General features: G+C 45.0%; 1 pseudogene; it reads left to right on the forward strand.

Annotated features, from left to right (window-relative positions):
* LOC113903998 overlaps positions 1-20769 on the forward strand; it is a 65206-nt pseudogene extending 44437 nt beyond the window's left edge.
* Positions 20770-21045: the final 276 nt, after the last annotated feature.

Raw genomic sequence — 21045 nt, forward strand, 5'->3', positions numbered from 1 at the left:
CCACTGCAGTGTTCTTGCCTGGAGAATCCCGTGGACAGAGGAACCTGGTGGGCTACCGTCCATAGTGTTGCAAAGAGTCGAACACGACTGGGCACACACACAGCTAAGTTTAAAGGAAGTAATTTCCATAAAAGAGCCTGGTTCCTGTAGGCTACTGGGGAGGGGGGGGTGTGTGTGTTGTAGTGACCCCACCTGCTGCTGCTGCTGCTGCTAAGTCTCTTCAGTCATGTTCGACTCTGTGCGACCCCATAGACAGCAGGCCACCAGGCTCCCTTGTCCCTGGGATTTTCCAGGCAAGAGTACTGGAGTGGGGTGCCATTGCCTTCTCCAGTGACCCCACCTAGGGTTGCCAAATTAAGCAACTACAAGCAGGAAGCCCAGTCTGGGTGGAATTTCAGATGGTAGCTGAAGGACCCTAGTTGCCCCTGAACACAGCCTCCTTACCTGGGAAATTAAGGTTCCTCTGCTCTGTTCCCTCTCTCCCAAACAGAGGCAGTCTGCAGCTCTGACTGACTGGCGGGGCGGGGGGTGAGGGGGTGCGGTGCACAAGAGACAGCCCCGCTTTCTCAGGGAGGGACCCTCAGTGCAGGCCCTGCAGGAGTGTTGCTCCAACGGGCCAGGCAGCAGCCAGGCTCCAGGGGGAGACCCGTCCTGAAAATCTGCTCCCTCCAACATCCCTCCCTCCCCTTCAGAGGCCGGTTTCTCAATGTCACAAGAATCCCTGTCTTAGATGGGAGACACATCTAAGACAGCAATCCATGAATATGATCTTATTTTCTCCTTCCCGTAATTAAAAAAAATTGTGAAGATTTGTAAAAATAAGCAGGATTCTTTTCCTGAAGAAAATGCAATGATGTTTAAGAGAACATTGTCAGATATGAATATTCAGCTTTTGCTGTGCGAAAAACTAGAAAATTTGTGAACATAAAGATCATAATATTTGTTAGATTATTAAAATTCTCTATGTAATGACGGCTCATCACAGAAGCCAGATGCTCCTCTCCTTCCAAAAGGCATTGTCACTTTCCCCAAGAGAAAATGACTCAGCATTTTTTTTTGTTGTCTTGGAATTTACTTTTGGTAAAGATAGATGTGTCAGATATGTGTTATCCTATGAATTTAGCATGAAAAGATTGGGAGTGGGAAAGAAATACAGGTAGGGTCCATTTGTGGCTTTATCTTTCACATTTTAACTTTAATTCGATTAATTTTTAGTTATCAAATTCTAGCTGTATTTGTTGATTATTTCTATGTTGATTTGAATGCTGCTATTATAATCTATTTGTTTATATATGGTTCCATTTCTGGTCTTCTACTTTCTTCTGCAAACCTTTCTGCCTTGTTCTTTGCTGTTATTAGACTTTTTACTTTTTAATTACTGTGGCTTTAGAACATGTTGTAGCATATGGAAAAATGAGTCTTTCTTCTTTTCTGTTGTCTTTTTAAAAACTATTGGCTGTTCAATATTCATTCTACCAAAGAAGTCTATAAATGATTCTTATAAGCTTCAGAGAGTTCCACAGAGTAGCAAGAAGAGACAAGAAGGCTTTCTTCATGATTAGTGCAAAGAAATAGAGGAAAACAACAGAAGGGGAAAGACTAGAGATCTCTTCAAGAGAGTTGGAGATATCAAAAGAATATTTCATCCAAAGATGGACATAATAAAGGAGAGAAATGGTAAAGACCTAATAGAAGCAGAAGAGACGAAGAACAGATGGAAAGAATACACAGAACTGTACAAAAAAGACCTTAATGAGCTGGATAATCATGATGGTATGGTCTCTACCCAGAGCTGGCATTTGGAACTCTTATCCAAAGAGAAAGCTAAACCATCCCAAACTCTACATTTCAAAAACTGCCAAGTAAGGAAAAATAAAAAGAAACCAACTGAAACACTAAAGGGCTCTAGTGTCTAAAAGAAGCTTCAACGACTGCATTTATCTTATGCTAACTTTTCTATAAGAGGCCAGTTAGTAAGTATTTTGGGCTTTAGGGGCCTGCAGCCACTACTCAACTCTGTCCTTGGGTTTTGTTTTTATTTGAACTTTTTATTTTGTAGTGGGGTACAGTGATTAACAATGTAGTGACAGTTTCAGGTGAACAGCAAGGGGATTCAGCCATACATACACATGTGTCCATTCTTCCCCGGAGTAATTGTGTGTTGAAAGCAGTCATAGGTGACAAATAAATGAATGACCATGACGTGCTCCAGTAAAACTTTATTTATGATAATAAAATTTGGATTTCATATAATTTTCGCATGTCATGAAATTTTCTTCTTATGTTTCTTTTCAATTGTTTGAAAATAACAAAGCATTTTTGGGTTGCAAGCCCTAGATAGCAGGTGGCAGACCCTGCCTTTACCCACAGGAAAGACTCACTTGCCTTATGAACCAGGGTACAGTCCTTTGATAGGGCCAACACCACCCAGAGAAACAAAATTAAATAGCAGGAAGAGCTTGATGTGCATTCAGTGAAGTATCATCCGTAGCAAATTGCCCAGAAAACTCTCTGAATTTTGAATCAACTGGGCCTTCTTCACACTCTGAGGGAATGTCTTTCACAGAAATGATATTTAAAAACAAACAAAAAAAAAAGAGACCAAATTCTTAAATAAAACCACTCTGGCACTTAATGGATCAAAAGAAAAAAAAATGCAATGACCAAGTTATTTTTTTGCCCTGATAAACTTAGTATTTATCCGCAAGCTACAGCACAACAAATTTCTTCCACTTTGAGCAAGATGTTGAAACTAACACCTAATACATTATTCTGAGGTTTTAAAAAAATGGTTTCACATGAGGCATGTATTCACCAGAGTTCTAGACTGGCCAAAATAATTTTGGCTATGGGAAATATCTTGCACATTTTAAAAGACAGTGAATGAAATTATCTCTATTCCAGCCTTCTCAAAGCTCTACATTCGTCTTTTGTTTCTCGCTTTCTAAGTGACATTCTCAAGTCACTCTATTGAAAAGCAACAAATAAAAATAAAACCAGAAAGTTGCCAGTGCTTTCATGTGAGTGTGAAAAATAGCCGCAGAAGGTACCAAAAATCTCTGTGCTCTTCAAAATTCCTTGCAGTTTTCTGGCTTGTCATTTTTAGCCATTGACGTTACTTGCAAGCTGGACTCTGTAACAACTGAAATGATTGTAAGATGTTTTCTGCAGACATTTTTGGAAGCAGCCTTTTGTAGAGAAGACATTGAAACACAGGGTTTCAAGGCACAGGCTTTGGCAGGATGGAGCCCTAGGCTCACAATGCATCTGATGCTTAACCGTGTGTGACTTGGGACAAATTACTCTGAACCATTAGGAAAACGGGGCTGATAACAGTGATCTTTCACCATTATTGTGAAGCAAAATGAGATATTGTGCACAAAGCATTTAGTACAACGGTTGGCACATGGTAAGGGTTAGAAAAATGGCAGCTTGTGTTATTACAACTATGAGATTTACTGTGTGGTTGTGTGTGTGTGTGTGTGTGTGTGTGTGTGTGTTGGAATATATTCCAGGAAGAATCACTGACACGTGTGTCTTGTGGCCCTTACAGACTGATCAGACACGTTCTAGGAAATAAAACCATCGAATAGATTTTGAAAGGACGTCTCAGTCCATCGGGCCTTTGCAGAAGAATCAAACCTTGAGTGACTAGATCCTGTGAAATCACAGAGATGCTGAGCATTTCAAGTACATTTCTCAGCTGACTGTCAAAGCACAACTTCCTCAACAACAGCAGGGCCGCTCAGAACGGAAACATGCCCACCCACACGCAGGCGTTAGAGCAGTTGGATGTATGTTCTAAGGTTTACACTTGCTTAAAGCAGCACAAAACAGAAACTCTTGAAAGAGCCTAGAGGGGAAAAAAAAAAGGATGCATGAATACGTGCAATCTGTCCATATGGAAGTGCTGCTTTCCCAAAGAAAAGCATGCCAGGGAAATAAAGACGCTGAGACACAATACAGCAAGTCTTCTACGTATGAACTTCTAAGTTGAGAGCTTTCAAAGATGTGAACAGGCGTGCCCGCCCCTGTATGTCAGCTGTTGTACCACTCTACTTTTTAAGGTGCGCATGCTGCCATATCAGTCATGTCCGACTCTGTGCAACCCTATAGCCTGTGAGGTTCCTCTGTCCACGGGGTTCTCCATGCAAGAGTACTGCAGTGGGTTGCCATGACCTCCTCCAGGGGATCAATGTACTGTACTGTACTGTATTGTAAGATTAAAAATGTTTTTTTTTTGTTTGTTTTTTGTGTGGTTATTATTTGTGTGAAAAGTATTGTAAACCTATCACAGTACAGTATCATATAGACACCTGTGTTAGTTGGATACCTAGGCTAACTTTGTTGGACTTAGGAACAATATTGGACTATGAATGCATTCTGGGAATAGAACTTATTTGTATACAGGGGACTTACTGTAGTAAGACTTGGCATGGTGGAAGGTAAGAATCAGAATGAATCGAGGCATTATAGTCTCATAAAAAAAAAAAAAAACACTAAATTTGGTAAAAATCTCTTCTGAGTTTAACTATAAAACTTCCTGAAGTATCTAAAGCCACTGTCTTCAACAATACCTGTGTCTGTTTCAGTCTGTTGCTGGTAGGCCTAACTTAGAGAAAGAACTCAGGTAAAATGAGCTGATCTGTTTCCTCTAAAGCTCTTTCTGTTTTCAGTTCAGTTCAGTCACTTAGTCGCATCCGATTCTTTGCAACCCCATGGACTGCAGCACACCAGGCTTCCCTGTCTACTCTCCCAGAGCTTGCTCAAACTCATGTCCATCACCATCTGGTGATGCCATCCAACCATTTCATCTTCTGTTGTCCCCCTTTCCTCCTGCCTTTAATCTTTCCCAGCACCTGGGTCTGTTCCAATGAGTCAGTTCTTCGCATCAGGTGGCCAAAGTATTGGAGCTTCACAGCAAAGTAAAGTGTTAGTCACTCAGTCATGTCCCACTCTTTGCGACCCCATGGACTATAGCTTGCCTACAGTCCATGGGATTCTCCCGGTGAGAATACTGGAGTTGCCATTTCCTCCTCCAGGGGATCTTCCTGACTCAGGGATTGAACCCATGTTTCCTGCATTGCAGGCAGATTCTTTACTGTCTGAGCCACCACGAAAGTCTACAGCAAAGTAAGGAGAAGACTAATGCTGCTAAAGATATGGGTAGGGTCTTGTTGAGAGCTTTCTCACTACAAACCTCTTGGACCATGCAGTGGATGACACCATCACCACCTCGTCATTGCACGGGAGCAGGGAAAGAACCACACACAAGATGCTTGCCACTGATGCAAAATCCAGAGTTTTCCCAGGTTCTCAGGCCATGAATATGATTGTTAAGGAGTTGTCAAACACATTTTTCTGGCAACCTAGTGGCTGGCCTTTGCAAACTTTGGCTTTTGGCTCTCTTTACTTCTTACAGAATCCTATTGATCCATTTCCTCCAACATGCAAAAGCCAATGGCCTATATTAAGAAAACCCAACAAACAATAAGCCAAGAAGTGAAAGGAGACATAAAAGTGTGAGGCTGGTCTCTTGAAGATTCAGAAGGCAGTGAAAGGGATAAAGACTGAAACACACTTCCCAAGACCAAAGATGCTTTGGACCAGCTTCAGTTCCTGGATCCTTTGCTGAAAAAGGATGCTTGACTCTGTAGTGGCTTTAAGCATGGAAAATGTCACTTTCTGGGACTTCCTTGGTAGTCCAGCGGCTAAGACTCTGCATTTCAATGCAGGGGGCTCAGTTTCCACCCCTGGTCAGGGAACTATAATAGATTCCACGTGTGGCGACTAAGATGCGGTGCAGCCAAAGAAATAAATAAATATTTTAAAAACAGTCACTTTCTGTGTTCAACACTAGTGTTTCTGGTTTCCTTGGTTTTTGCTTGCTTTTCATAAACTGCTCAAAAGAGATACCCAGTGCTTTAAAGAGTTTCATAGTTTGTAACCACCCTTTCCTGAAAACATTAAAATCTTTGAAAATAAATTCAACTAGTACCTTTAGAATTACTAGGAGAAGGAGGTTTAGTTGCTCAGTTGTGTCCAACTTTTGCAACTCCATGGACTGTAGCCTGCCAGGCTCCTCTGTCTATAGGATTCTCCAGGCAAGAATACTAGAGGGGGTTGCCATTTCCTTCTCCAGGGGATCTTCCTGACCCAGGAATTGAACCCAGGTCTCCTGCATTGTAGGCAGATTGTTTACCAGCTGAGCTGCAAGGAAAGCCCCTTAGAAGCTGCCTTCTTTCCTGATGCAGAGTAAAAATCATGAATTTTTTATGGCCAAAATGAAAAGTTACAACAAATGCCCCTTTGTGCTATTAACCTAAAAAGTATATGTAGTAAATAGATTACAAACTGTTCCCCCAAATTTCCATTTTTCACCAGGAATGTTTTAGAGAAAAAAACTAATATTAAATATTTTAAAATATTAACTTTTAAATATTAAACATTTCTAATGGTTTCAAAATCACTGGAAATATTTATTCTTTTCTTCATTAGTAGTTTAACAATAAACTTGGTTTTCCAAAATTGGGGAAGAGCAGGCTGTGCTGATTTGGGTCATTTGCTTGGAGTTTTATAAATTTCAGGCCCGCCAGTGTCCATGGACTAAACCCCATGAAGGCAGGACCTCAGCTGGGGGTGAGTGACCACAGCTGGTCCCCCGCAGACTTCGAGAGGCCCTTGATTTACATTTAAGTGGGCCTTGTTTACATTGCAGCTCTGGATTCACTCTGAAACAGACTAATCATCAACCTAGACAAAAAGAGAGCTAGCACAGGCATACCAGAGGAAGAGGTGACTGCTTCTCCTTTCTTTAGCTCCAAGCACATACAAAATAAGAAAAGAAAACCCTAAAAAACCCCAAAAAACAAACAAACAAAAAAATGGACTTTGAGTCTCAAAGAGGGGTTTAAAAATGTTTTGTTTCTGCACAACCAAGGCTCAGAGACAAAACATGTCTTACTTTCAAAACACAAACTTCTCCTTGCTAAAAAAAAAAAAGAAATGGATGAGAATCAGTTGTTCAAAAAGTCAATTTAGTAAAATAACCATGTGTTTTGGAGGATCGCTGTTCATCGGTGGTTATCCTTTTCAGGTTCAAATCTTTGCACAGGAGCAGCCGTCCAAAATTCACCAGCACTGAGTGCGTTTTAAAACGATGTGAATGAGAGCAGCAAACGAAAACACCCAAATGACAAGATTTAGGAGGTCTTAAAACAAAACAAAACAGGCAAAGCACTTCATAGGAGATTCCACGGCTAGTAACTGATCCCTGGAAAGAGATGAATTGCTCCCAAAGTCATTGTTTGATGGGACCAGAGTGAGTCATTTTATTTTAAAGCTGGTGTGTGCGTGTCTGGACAAGGCCTTCCTTTCTTATAAAGGTGGTATGCTCTTGTATGTTTGATCCAAATTCGTTATTTGTAACAGCCCCTTTATCTCACTCCCTTTCTAGTCAAGCTTGTCTGTTTTTCTAGGACTTGAAACCGCAGCGTGTCACTGTGGTTCCTTGCAGACCCTTTCACGAAAACCCCAGCCTGGCACTCGCTGGCCTGCGATCGTGAGGCAGGCGCTTAGGGTGGCTGAGCCTCAAATTCTTCACGTTAGAATTCCTCCAGTCATTCCTTGAAAATGTAGAGAGTGGCCACTAGAAGCTGGGCGTAAGGACAAATAAGACACAGCCTTGCTAGTATTAACCCTCGTGAGTTACGCTGCGGTGGAGAGCCACACGTGTCCATGTCGTGTGTGCCCTAAGCTTTTTGGAAGTGTCTCCTACACCAGGAGAGAGTTGGAGGTGGATGACAGGTTCTCCCTGGGGACAAGAGGAGCAGAAGACGTCAGAGAACAGAGGAGAGGGACTGTTTGGAAAGTCCTTGGCTAATAGTAACAGCAAAGGATCACGTAGCACTTACTGCGTGCTGGTCCTGGGCTGGGTGTTGGAGGTAGTTTTCATCTCTCTCCACACACCTCTGCAGTGGTTACTATTATTATCTGTAAAGAGGAAATGACGGACCACAGAGATTAGCAACCTGCCCAAGGTCATGCACACAGAAGGACAAAGTGAAGATTCTCCCCAGCAATGAACCGGAGACTTCGCTTTTACTAACCCTGGAGCTCTTTCCTACTCCACATGGGTGTGCCTCTGATCCCCCCGCCCCCCATGCTGGCAGCTATGCCCACGGGTTCGACAGTGCCCAGGGAAGGGGTAAGGGCTGGGTGGCAGACAGTTTACACCACAGCACAGCCAGCCTATACAAGTCAGGTTTTACCCATAAGGAGTTACTCAAAACTAAAACTAAAAAAAAAAAAAAAAAGACGTATATTCAGTTCCTCATTTCGGTTTGTCTCTTCCAGATCATATTTCTTTTCTCACTTAGTTCAAACTGACTGAAAAAGACATGAGTGATTTTTTTTTTTTTCCCCTTTAAAACACATGATTAAAAGAACACTGGGTCATCTGACCGAGGCACAAGGACTTATTCTTGGGAGAGTTAAAACAAACAGGCAACAAACTTTCAGCTGTTGTTTAAATTCTGTCCAAAGGGATTTTTGAATCTAAAGGGTTCATTTTTTAAAATTTTTTTCAGGGTCAGGACAATGTCCTACTTAGTACACAGGAAGGTTTTCTATGAGAGAATTTAAAACAGAGATATGCAAATACACTGGGGAGATTAATAGGAAGACACACCTCTGAGACACAGGCAGTGAAATACTATGACAGATAATATATTTTAGTTTGATTTTTCAAAGTTATATAAATGTTCTTAATTAATATTAAAACAACAATTAATGAGAAATAGCCTTGCTGGTTTGATAAATGGAGCAGAGTTTTTTTCAAGGACATTTTTTTTCCCCTGGTCTGATTCCAAAGTTAATATAGTTTATGGTGAATGGTTTGGAAATGAATGATAAGTGTACAAAGACACAGAGATCACTAAGTTCTGGAAGCTTCCTCAGAGCCCCACCGTGAACTTTGTGGAGGTCTGCCCTGCCAGGCTAGTGTCGTGTCTGTGTCATGACCAGCTCTGTGTCATGGTCTCGCGTCTCTCTTTCCCTTTATTTCAGGGGTCCCCAACCGCCAGGATCGGATGCCTGATGCTCTGAGGTGGAGCTGATGCAATAATAATAGAAATAAAGTGCACAAGAAATGTAGCTTGAATCATCCCTAAACCATCACCCCCACCCCTGACCCAGGGAAAAGTTGTCTTCCACAAAACCTGTCCCTGGTGCCCAAAAGGCTGGGTTTATACACACACACGTTTAAATACACACGGAAGATCTAGGACGCAACAAGAGTGGGAAAAAAATTAGTTATTTTGAAAGCTCATTAACCAGCTGCTCTGGGGTGTTGATTAATTTTATTCTATTTTTTTTTAAGAAGATTTTTGGGATCAGTATAACCAAATATGGGGCTTCCTAGGTGGCTCAGTGGTAAAGAATCCACTTGCCAATGCAGGAGACGCAGAAGACATGGGTTCGACTCCTGGGTTGGAATGATCCCCTGAAGAAGGAAGTGGCAACCCACTCCAGTATTCATGCCTGGAAAATCCCAAGGACAGGGAAACCTGGTGGACTACAGTCCATGGGGCTGCAAAAGAGTTGGACACGACTCAGCGACTAAACAACAGCAACACAACCAAACATCTGATTGTTTTGAATTCGTGCTGAATATGATCACCCAGGTCCAAAGCTATTTCCTAGAAGTGATACTTGCATAGATACATGCAGTCCTGAAAGAATTACTGTGACTTAACTTCTTCTTGGATGTCATTTAGTCATTGAGGGGTAAGCCTGAGTTACTCCACAGGCGTGTGGGTTCGATTGAACTCTCTATGATCCTTTACATGCTTTTCCCCCTTTACTCACAGACTTTATTGTTTGAATATCTGCAGCTATTATTCTATACACAAATTTTACTTTCTTATGAAACTCTACATTCCATATTGCTAGATCACTTCACTTTCCATTTTATGCCACATTTCCATCAAGAAGTATTTCAGGGAATTCCTGCATAGTCCTGTATAGTCGGAACTAGCCACAGAGTTGGGTCTGTTTGATTGTCTTTACCATCTATGCCTTTTTTCTGGAATCTTTTCCTCCCTATGTAGGGCTCCTTTCTCCATATTCTTTTTCTCTAACAATTGCTGTATCTTCTTAACTATCGCAGGCTCCTGCAATACAAAGCTCTGATTTGGTGAGTTATGTAACACGGTATGAAATCCAGGATGTAGAGGAGAAAGAGGCAGAGGGTCCGTGCCAGGGCACCAAGCCACCAAGCGTGGTCTCCATCTGTGCTCTTCCGTCTATACCCTGGAGCTTCTCAACCTGTCCCAGTGTTTCCATCAGTCTTGACTTTCAACAGCTTCACTGATACATGAATAGAATTTGCTTTTTTTTTCTTTGCTGTCTGTACCTTCCTTCTCACTCTCCAGACCAAACCCCTGCAGAGCATGTTGCTGAATGTTACCTGCCATATTAACCCACTTAGGAAAACTGTTTTCTTACCATCAAGGGTTGACCTGGTCCAAATTTGCTGGAGGAATAGATAATAAGCTCAGCATCCTACAGTTTCTTTGATGATTTATTTTAAAAAAAATAAGCAAAAGGGATTCTGATGTTTACACGTTGGCTAAACCTGTGGTTACTGCTTCTTCAACTCTGATTCCTTTTATTTTATTTTACTTTTTTTTTTTGTTTGGAAAATTATGCATCCTTGAAAGGACCCATTAAGGTTTCCTTTCAGATCTTTTTTTTAAAATATAAATTTATTTTAACTGGAGGCTAATTACTTTACAATACTATATTGGTTTTGCCATACATTGACATGAATCCACCACTGGTGTACAGGCGTTCTCCATCCTGAACCCCCCTCCCACCTCCCTCCCCATACTATCCCTCTGGGTCATCCCAGTGCACCAGCCCCGAGCACCCTGTATCGTGCATCGAACCTGGACTGGTGATTCATTTCACATATGATAATATACATGTTTCAATGCCATTCTCCCAAATCATCCTACCCTCGCCCTCTCCCACAGAGTCCAAAAGACTGTTCTATACATCTGTGTCTCTTTTGCTGTCTCGCATACAGGGTTATCGTTACCATCTTTCTAAATTCCATATATATGCGTTTGTATACTGTATTGGTGTTTTTCTTTCTGGCTTACTTCACTCTGTATACTAGGCTCCAGTTTCATCCACCTCATTAGAACTGATTCAAATGTATGCTTTTTAATTGTAAGCAAGTTGGAGTCTCTACTTATGAATGATCCTCTGAGAGTCAAGCATGATAGAGAAGCCCTATATTACTTAAGGGCACACAAAACATTAACTGTTCAGAGAAACAATTGGTCAAATGTAAGAGGAAAAAGGTGGTTTGTTACGTTGCAGTTAACAAATACCTTCTGGAGCATTTTTTTTAAATTAAAAAATTCTATTCATTTATTTTGGCTGCCCTGGGTCTTTGTTGCACACAGGCTATCTCTTGGATCTCTTGGTTGCTACAAGTAGGGGCTGCTGTCTACTTGGGGTACACAGGCTTCTCATTGCAGTGGCTTCTCTTGTGGAGTAAGACTCCAATGCACAGGCTCAGTAGTTGTGGCAAACAGACTTAGTTGTTCTTCAGCATATGGAATCTTCCAGAACCAGGGATCAAACCCCTTGTCATCCTCCGCTTTGTCAACTAGATTCTTTACCACTGAGCCACCAGGGAAGTCGGCTGGACTATTCCTCATGAGAGCAGTAGAAATGAATATTGAAAATCTTGCATTTCCTTCCACATCACTGGTCTATTGCTGTGTAATAAGCCAGTCCCAAACTTAATGGTGTCTATTAACAATAATCATTTTATAATTAATCACTGTTTCTGAGGGTCAGGAAGACTTCTCAGGGTTGACATGCCATAGTGTCTACTGAATGGTTTTGTTAGCCAGTAACTGGAGCTGGAGCAGTGTGGGGCTGGAAGATGGGGCTCTGCAGGCATGTATGCACACCCTCCCTTTCTCTCTCTGTCCTTGTTGTCTCAGGGCCTCTCATGTGGTCTTCCCATGCAGGCTAACTTGGGCTTCCTCACAGAATGGCAGCCTCTCGGTGGTAGGACCTCTCTTCCTATGCAGAGACTACGCAGAGACTTGGAGCTTCACTTTGACTGTTTCATCTATTGTTGTTTAGTTGCTAAGTCGTGTCTGACTCTTGGGACCCCATGGGCTATAGCCCGAAAGGCTCCTCTGTCCACCGGATGTCCTAGGCAAGAATACTGGAGCGGGTTGTCATTCCCTTCTCCAGGGGATTTTCCCAACCCAGGGATGAATCCACGTCTCCTGCATTACAGGTGGTTTCTTTACCACTGAGCCACCTGGGGGGTCCTGACTGTTCCAGAGAACCAGGTAAAAACCACCCTGCTTTTTTGACACAATCTCAGAAGTCTTGTAGCACCATTTCTGCTGAATTCAGTGGGTCAGCTAGTCACTGAGGTTGGGCCAAGTTCAAAGGCAAGGTATACACACTGCTACCTCTCCATGGAAGGACTTAACAATTTGCAGACATATTTTCAAAGCACCACACCTCTCTAACACAATGTTAACATATCCTTTGGTTTGAATCTAAATACATGCTTTTTCCTTTTTAAATGATCCTTACTGAGCAGTTGATTTAAAGAGTTAAAAAGCACATATGTATTGCAAAGTTCCACTGTAGAACAGTATATTCCATAAAATATCAGGAACAACGTGGGGCCTTTGTGTGCATCAGATCGCCCCAATTCATGACGAGCATTCTGTGGACAGTGAATAAAGACTACCAGAGTGAATGGATGAATAGATAATGAATTAGTTCACATATCTGTCATCAATCAAAAAAGCTCTTAAGCCAAATAGATTAGAAGCCAACAGAATGAATAATAATTTAGCATCTTGGGCGAGGAAATAAGTTTCTAAAATATAATTAATATAGCACTGGTTCTGCTTTGTTTTGTCTGTACCTGTAATTTTGTTAAAAGACAGTTACGTATATTCACAGGACTGTCTGATGGGCTGAAGGAAGGCAAAGGAGAGAACAGTTTCTGAAAAACTGTTTTTCATATTTTATTTTATTTAAAATTGGCCTGCATCAGGTCTTAGTTGCAGCATGTGGGATCTAGTTCCCCCACCAGGGATTGAACCCAGGCCCGCTGCATTAGGAACATGGAGTCTTAGCCACTGGGCCACCAGGGAAGTCCCTGAAGAGCTTCAAGAGGCTCTAGGTCAAGTGTTTGAAATGTCCAGACCACAGGCTCCCCCACACTCATCACTGCTGTTGGAGGAATCATTGGAATTCTCTCAGAATTCTGGAAGGTGGTTACCATGGGGCTCCTTGGTGGTCACCCTTGGCCTCTTCCTTTGTCTGCAAATTGCTGCCAGGGCAGGGGTCTAAAGCATATCCAAAATTCCAGATGAATCAAATCATAATAATTGCACTATTCATCAGGTTAGAAGGAGTTTTGGCTCAGGGCCCATTTCAAGCCTGAATGTCCTAAGCAAACCCTTTTTACTTCCAGATTATCAGGTGAGCATTCCCAGGGATCATTCTACACAAGGGTCTGTGCTTGAATCCTGGGCCGGAGACCCCACAATAACCACCCTCAACCCCACATTCCCTCTCTGATGGGCCAGTGTTGTTCCCTGGGGAGGTCACTTCCGTCTGTGACCCTGGGCTGAGATATCGTCATAATCGTGCATACACCATTACACACCAGAGCTTTTTGACCTGAGCATGTTTGTATTTTAAGACATTGCCTCTGGTAGCAGAAGGGAGAGTGATGCCAGACAGGGAGGAGACGAGTGACAGCAATCCCCGCTAGGAGGTGGCTGCAATAATCCAGGTGTCAAGTGGGTCACGCATGGCTTAGGGCACTGGTTCATAACGCAGCTGAGACACAGCGATCAGAAATGAGTCTGCACACGCAGGGGTGATGCATGATCCTCCTGCTGCCCTTTACCCAGGGCTGAGAGGCAGCTTTTGTGGGGTGGGCCTCACTCAGGACAGGCTTCCCTTATGGAAAACCCTGAGCCGCATTGCTCTTTTCATGAAAATCTGTGAGATTCTGAATTGGAAGAGTAATAACTGCCAACATCTGAGTCCTGCAAGAACCAGCATCCTTCAGCTGCACTGTGAAGGCCTTGTGTCAGCTTAGTGGTTAGCGTTTTTATGCGTATAAAGCATCTACCAGGGGCCAGAAGCTGTGCTTAGGACCTCCGCAGTGGTCCTGTGGTTAAGAATCCACCTGCCCCTGGTTTGGGAAGATTCCACATGCTGCAGAGCAGTTAAGCCCGTGCACCACAACTGCTGAAGCCCGCATGCCTAGAGCCGGGGCTCTGCAACAGGAGAAGCCACTACAATGAGAAACCCATGCACCGTGACACAAAGTGGCCCCTGCTCTCTGCAACTAGAGAAAGCCTGCATGCAGGAACGAGGACCTAGCACGGCCCAAAATAAATAAATTTAAGAAAAGAAGAAGATGTGCTTGGTCCCAGGGGCACCAAGAGAGGTCACCCTCAAGGACGTCGCTGCCTACAGGGAAGGCAGACAGGAAAGCAAACAATTTTGATGGAGTGAAATACATGCCAAGAGAGACAGATGTAGAAAGATGCAGAGGTGGAATAAAGGAGGACTCATCAGCTCTGCCCAGGAGGCGGCACCAAGGAAGTCTCCCCCGTAGATGTGAGAGCTGAGTAGGGACTTACAGACTGAGTCTAGATCAGCCACGTGGGCCCAGGACAGGACACAGGGGCGCAGGTTTCAGGAAGAACCTGGTGCGTGCAAAGGTGTGACTGCACAGAACTGCATGATTTTTGACGTTGCAAGTAGTTTCTGGTGACAGGTAATGAGGACGAGGTGGGATCAGCACGTGGACAGGCAGGCAGGGGCCAGATCTTGGGGACCTTTCCTGCAATCTCAGGAGACTGGATGTCACCCCACCATGAAACGACTTCTTGTAGGGCTTTGGGTCCAGGAGTCATGGAGTGACCCTACCAAAGAGTTTGGAGGTTACTCTGCTGAAATATGTTGAAAGGATTGGAGGGGGCAAGATTGGAGTTTGCTAGGTCAGTTTTAGGGAACCTTTGCAAAGGGGAGTCCTAGGGATGAAGGATAGTCCTATTGGCTAGGCGGATAGTTCAAGGGCACAGCTGTGGTGTACTCAAGTGGTGGACAACACAGGGTCTCACAGCCGGTTGCAGAAAATGAGGGAGAGAAGGGGAGAATCATGCTCTGGAGGTCTGAATTGGGTGACCAGGTGCATTGTGGTGCTAACAAGCAGGGAAAGCTGTCTAGAAGTTGTCTATTTCTGGTTGAGGTGGGTGAGTGTTGGGGGATGGGGAGAAAAAAGGGTAGAGATAATGAGTTCAGTGGGGCTTGTATACATTCTCAGTTGCTTAGTCGAGTCCGATTCTTTGAGACCCCATGGACTGTAGCCCATCAGGCTCCTCTGTCCATGGGATTCTCCAGGCAAGAATGTTGGAGTGGGTTGTAATTTCCTTTTCCAGAGGATCTTCATGACCAAGGGATCCAACCTACGTCTCCTACACTGGCAGGCAGATTCTTTACCACTGAATCACCTGGGAAGCTCTCAGTGGATCCTGCTGCTACTGCTGCTAAGTTGCTTCAGTCGTGTCCGACTCTGTGCGATCCCATGGACTGCAGCCTACCAGGCTTCTCCATCCATGGGATTCTCCAGGCAAGAATATTGGAGTGGGTTGCCATTTCCTTCTCCACTGCATAAAAGTGGAAAGTGAAAGTGAATTCGCTCAGTCGTGTCTGACTCTTAGCGACCCCATGGACTGCAGCCTACCAGGCTCCTCCATCCATGGGATTTTCCGGCCAACAGTACTGGAGTGGGGTGCCATTGCCTTCTCCCAGTGGATCCTAGCTTGTGCTAAAAATGCGCTTAGCAACAGGAAAGTAACTCTAGTAGACATGCCTTGGTGACCACTGTGAGTTAAGGATGAAGCCACTGGGGATGCTCAAGGAGCACTCCAAGCCTGTGCTCCCTCTCCTGGGCTCTTCCCCTCACTCTGGCTACAACTGATCTGGGGCTGCAGTGCTCCAAGAATGAGCCCCAGACCAATAGCATCAGTATCACTGGGGAATCACTGTTATTGTTCAGTCACTAAGTTGTGTCTGACTCTGCAACCCCATGGACTGCAGCATGCCAGGCTTCCCTGTCCCTCATTATCTCCCAGAATTTGCTCAAACTCATGTCTGTTGAGTCGGTGATACCATCCAACCATCTCATCCCCTACCGCCCTCTTCTCCTTTTGCCTTCAATATTTCCCAGCATCAGGGTTTTTTCCAAAGGGTCGGCTGTTTGCCTCAGGTGGCCAAAGTATTGGAGCTTCAGCTTCAGCATCAGCACCACGTTCAAAAGCATCAATTCTTTGGCACTCAGCCTTCTTTATGGTCCAACTCTCGCATCCGTACATGACTATTGGAAAACCCATAGCTTTGACTATAAGGACCTTTGTCAGCAAAGTGATGTATCTTCTTTTTAATACACTGTCTAGGTTTGTTATAGCTTTTCTTCCAAGAAGCAAGCATCTTCTAGTTTCATGATTGCAGTTTTGGAGCCCAAGAAAATAAAATCTGACACTGCTTCCACTTTAGGAAGTGGAATTTGGTTTGGTTTCCAATTTAGGAAACCAAAATTCTTGAATTTCCCCAGGCCCACTGAATCAGAAACTGTAGGAATTGTGAGGCGCTGTATTTTCATAACTCTCCCGGTGATGGCGATGGACACCAAAGAGCTGTTCTCAGGCTGCTGTTTCTGACTGTTGCCCAGAGGGTCATATGAACCTCACATGGAACTCAGTGGCTCTTGATGGTGAGGAGGACTTGCACTTGGAGACCCCCACTGACACGGCACACTCAGGTTCTTAGCTCTCACCTGGTTCATGGCAACACCACTTCATGATCTAAGTTCAGACACAAGTCTGGGTTTTCCTGAACACCAATCTGTAAGTTCAGATTTCTTCCCTGAAGATTGTAATAGTCGATTAGATCTCTTTAGTTACTGCCATTTAATTCTACTGATGCCTAATGAAGCATGAGCGAGGGACGGAAAGTGATGGATGAGGCAGCATTCCACATCTCCTCGTGAACGGGTATATGAAAGTGGATGTCATTTCTGTAAGATGGGAAATGAGACTCTTCAATTATCGATCCTTGTCGTACCTAGGACATGTGCAGGCTGGCAGCTAGGAAGGGGTCTGAATCACAGGAGACCCTTAGTATTCGATGGAGAAATGGAGAGATGGAGAAATCCAGCAGACTTCCACGATGCAGAGGATGATGGTCTTTAGAGGGGCTAGCCCACGTTACTCAGAGGCGGGAGGTTAGTTCCTGCTTGTGCTAGGTGATTTTTTACAGAGAGTTTGTATGGGGTCTGGCTGCTCGCCGCTCAAAAGCCAATAAACAGGCCAGTTGGTGGAAGGGAAACTTGGCTTTATTTCAGATGCTGGCAACTAGGAGGGGGCGAGCTTTATAGACAGAGTCGGGGTGCTACATGCAGGAACAGCATAGTCATCTCTAACAGTCATTTTCAAACTGTCATCAGTGGTCTGGCCAGTTTCATCTTGGTTGTTTTAGGTTCAGTTAATCTTCAGTTCCTGGGTCCATTTGTTTCCATTTCTTTGCAACCAATTATTAAAATTGTGGCAGTTCATGTCCTGAGTATAGTCTGGTCATCAGGCCATCTGGTCAACTTCTCCACCTGGTGCTTTTGTATCTACAAGACAGCTCACAGGCTATGGCTCAGAATATTATCCATAACCCTTGAGAAAGAACTAAAGGTCCTTGACTATGCTTAATGACTACATTATTATTATTTGGTTTCCTTTGACTGTTTTCCCTTTCTTTTTTGCATTTCTTACTTCTCTGATTCAACTTATTCTTTGACTAAAGGTGTCCACAGACAAAAGGCAGGCAGAGGACACGGTTGGGGGTGAGGGGCCAAGGACAGAGGCTCCTGCTCCATCTCACTTCTGCCTTTCTTCTCAGAGCAGAGCAAACGTTAATGTAATGGGAAAATATGGGCTTAGAAGTCAGGGAGCCTGGGTTTGAATCTTAGGGCTGTCCCTTAGCTGTGTGTGACCTCAGGTCTACAACCAAATCCCTTTGAGCCTGAATTTCCTGTTGAAAAAATGAGGACCACAACCTTCCATGGTTGGTGTGAGGTTCAGAAGGAGTTTGAGGAGTATTTGGCACACACACGGGACTCAGCCCATTTTTCTCTCCTCTAAGTTCCCCTGCGAAGCTCCCACACTCTCTCCTTTCCTTGTGTGCCTGGTGTCTGAATAGCTCTCTCCTGGGTCTCAAAGTCTTGTGCTCCCACCAGACCGATTTCTGCCAAGTTCAAGTCTTCAGAACCTCTCTCTCCTCTCCTGCTCCAAAAATCACTTCCCTTTGCCAAGGCAGCTTGACATTGCCATCATCATCAAAGCAAAGGAGTTGAAGGTCCAGGTGAACTTGTCTGGACAAAGCCTTGTGGATGGTGATGCTCGGTCCTTTCTAGCCCTCACGGGAGCAGATTAAGTCACGAGACTGAGTTGGAAGTACAAGGAGATGACTGGGGCAGGTAGGTGCCTCTGGGACTCCTCTGGTGCATGCATTCTTTCCTGCCTTGACTCATTCACTCATGCAGTGAACATGTGTGATTCTGAAACTGTGCTAGGTAGGGGATAGAAAGATGACTCAGACAGTCCTGGAATTCAAGAAGCTCAGAAACAGAGACTAAGGAAACTAACAGACACTCAGGAAACTCTTGAAGGAGATGAGGCCTTCAGGAAGGCTTGAGTCTTGGATAAACAAACAGATGAAGAGTCTGGGAGAGGGCCTATCAGATGAAGGGATTAGTGTTACCACTGGCAGATATCAGACCCATGGTGTGCATAGGGAGCCCAGGGGATCCATGGCTGGTCTATAAAGCTTCAGAAAATGTTTGAAGAGGAAGTGGAGAGTCAGGCAGATGCCCATGGATTTTTATCTGAGGTGTAGGAGATACCCTCAGAGAAGGCAATGGCAACCCACTCCAGTACTCTTGCCTGGCAAATCCCATAGACAGAGGAGCCTGGTAGGCTGCAGCCCATGGGGTCGCTAGGAGTCCAACACAACTAAGTGACTTCACTTTCACTTTTCACTTTCATGCATTGGAGAAGGAAATAGCAACCCACTCCAGTATTCTTGCCTGGAGAATCCCAGGAATGGGGGAGGCTGGTGGGCTGCCGTCTATGGGATTGCACAGAGTCGGACATGACTGAAGCGACTTAGCAGCAGCAGCAGCAGGAGATACCCTAAAAGCATTTACTGGGCAGGGTGTGGATGGTCAGATGTAACTACATTTCTAGCTAAAATTTTTGAGTACTTACCCCTGTACCAAGCATTATATGAAGAGCTTTACATTAATTGCATCATGTGATGTAGCTTTCCTTGGGTGGAGTGAAGGATGGACTTGGGAAGGAGGGCTGGTGTGGAAAGACTGGTCAGAAGCCCAATAGATGGGTTGAGGAAGGGGAGAGGGACAAGTTGGGGTGACTGCTGGGAGAGTAGTGCCTGGAGCCCAGTCTGAGGTGGGGCATGGCTAGGCAGGTGGGGCTTGGTCCCTCTGGGAGTGCTCTGTGGGGGGATGGTGGTCCCCAACTGGAGTGAAGATGTGGTTTATCCCTGGACCCCAAATCTGAATGTTTCACTCTTTCCTAGTAGGGACCTCCCTCCACCCCCACAGCACTCACATGCCTTTGTTCCACAAGCAGATCTCTTTCAGGGAGGAAAGTCCTGGCCACAATGGCTTTCTTCATCTGTGCAATGACAGGTAGCAGGGGCCGCGCTGCAAAGAGAGCAGCTGAGCGTCCATAGGGTGAGATAGGATGCCCTCGAAGGCGGTGAATTTCTGCTCTGCCCCTTTTGTACAACCATATGCTCCTTGGCACCGTGTCCCCTCCTGCACAGGTGGTGGTATTCAGTCACTCAGTCGTGTCCCACTCTTTGCAACCCCACGGACTGCAGCACTCCAGGCTTCACCATCTCCCCGAGCTTGCTCAAACTCATGTCCCTCGAGTCAGTGATGCTACCCAACCATTTCTTCCTCTGTCGCCTCCTTCTGCCTTCAATCTTCCCCAGCATCAGGGTCTTTTCCAATGAGTCGGCTCTACACATCAGGCGGCCAAAGTACTGGAGCTTCAGCTTCAGCATCAGTCCTTCCAGTGAATATTCAGGATTGATCTTCTTTAGGATGGGCTGGTTTGATCTCCAATGAGGGGTCATCTGTGATCTCCGCGTCCGGTTAACAGAGGTGAACCCTCTCGGTTAATCGCGGGGCGACCGCGCCTCTCCGCTCGGGGCGTTGCCAGCGCCGCCACAGCCCAGCAGAGGGCAGCATTGAGACATCGACGACGGAGCGGGAGGCCCTGGGGCCCAGCCTGGATGCAGAGCTTCGGTACCCGTGCACTCTGTGGGCGCCGACCTTTCAAGCATTTCTCGGGGGAGCCCTTCCTGCCGTGTGGTTGTTGCCCCGAAAAGGAGCAGGTGATAGGAATGAAATATTTAACAATTTCTGTTGTGCAGAATGCAAATGAGTTGTCATTTAGCATTTTATCAGTTGATGACACCTTCTTCCCGCTTAAAGATGGTGCAGGAGCCGGTGAACGCGGGGGCCTGGTGTCCCCACCGTCCCCCTCCCTCCCCAGCACCGAGAACCTTCTGTGGGGACGCCGCCAGCAGCGGGAGCAGGCACGGGAGAGATGAAGGCTGAAGCCAGTAGGGACAAAGGGCTGCCGACCTGGGACCTGGGCAGGAGGGAGGGAAGGCAGGAGGAGGCATTGAGGATGCTAAGGATGCAGGCACGTTTTCAGCGAGGCTGTGATCTACAAGGCGGCAGAGCATCACAGCCTGATGAGGGAAGCTGAGACAGCAGAGTGAGAGGAGGCAGGCGCCTTGCTCTTCCCGTTGGCGACAGGTGTCTCCTTCCATATTGATTCTGTTGATGAGCAGGGAGAAATGTTAAGCATTTTCTTTGTCCTT

The sequence above is a fragment of the Bos indicus x Bos taurus genome, chromosome 14 (genome assembly GCF_003369695.1).
Source record: "Bos indicus x Bos taurus breed Angus x Brahman F1 hybrid chromosome 14, Bos_hybrid_MaternalHap_v2.0, whole genome shotgun sequence".
NCBI classification, from domain to species: Eukaryota; Metazoa; Chordata; class Mammalia; order Artiodactyla; family Bovidae; genus Bos; species Bos indicus x Bos taurus.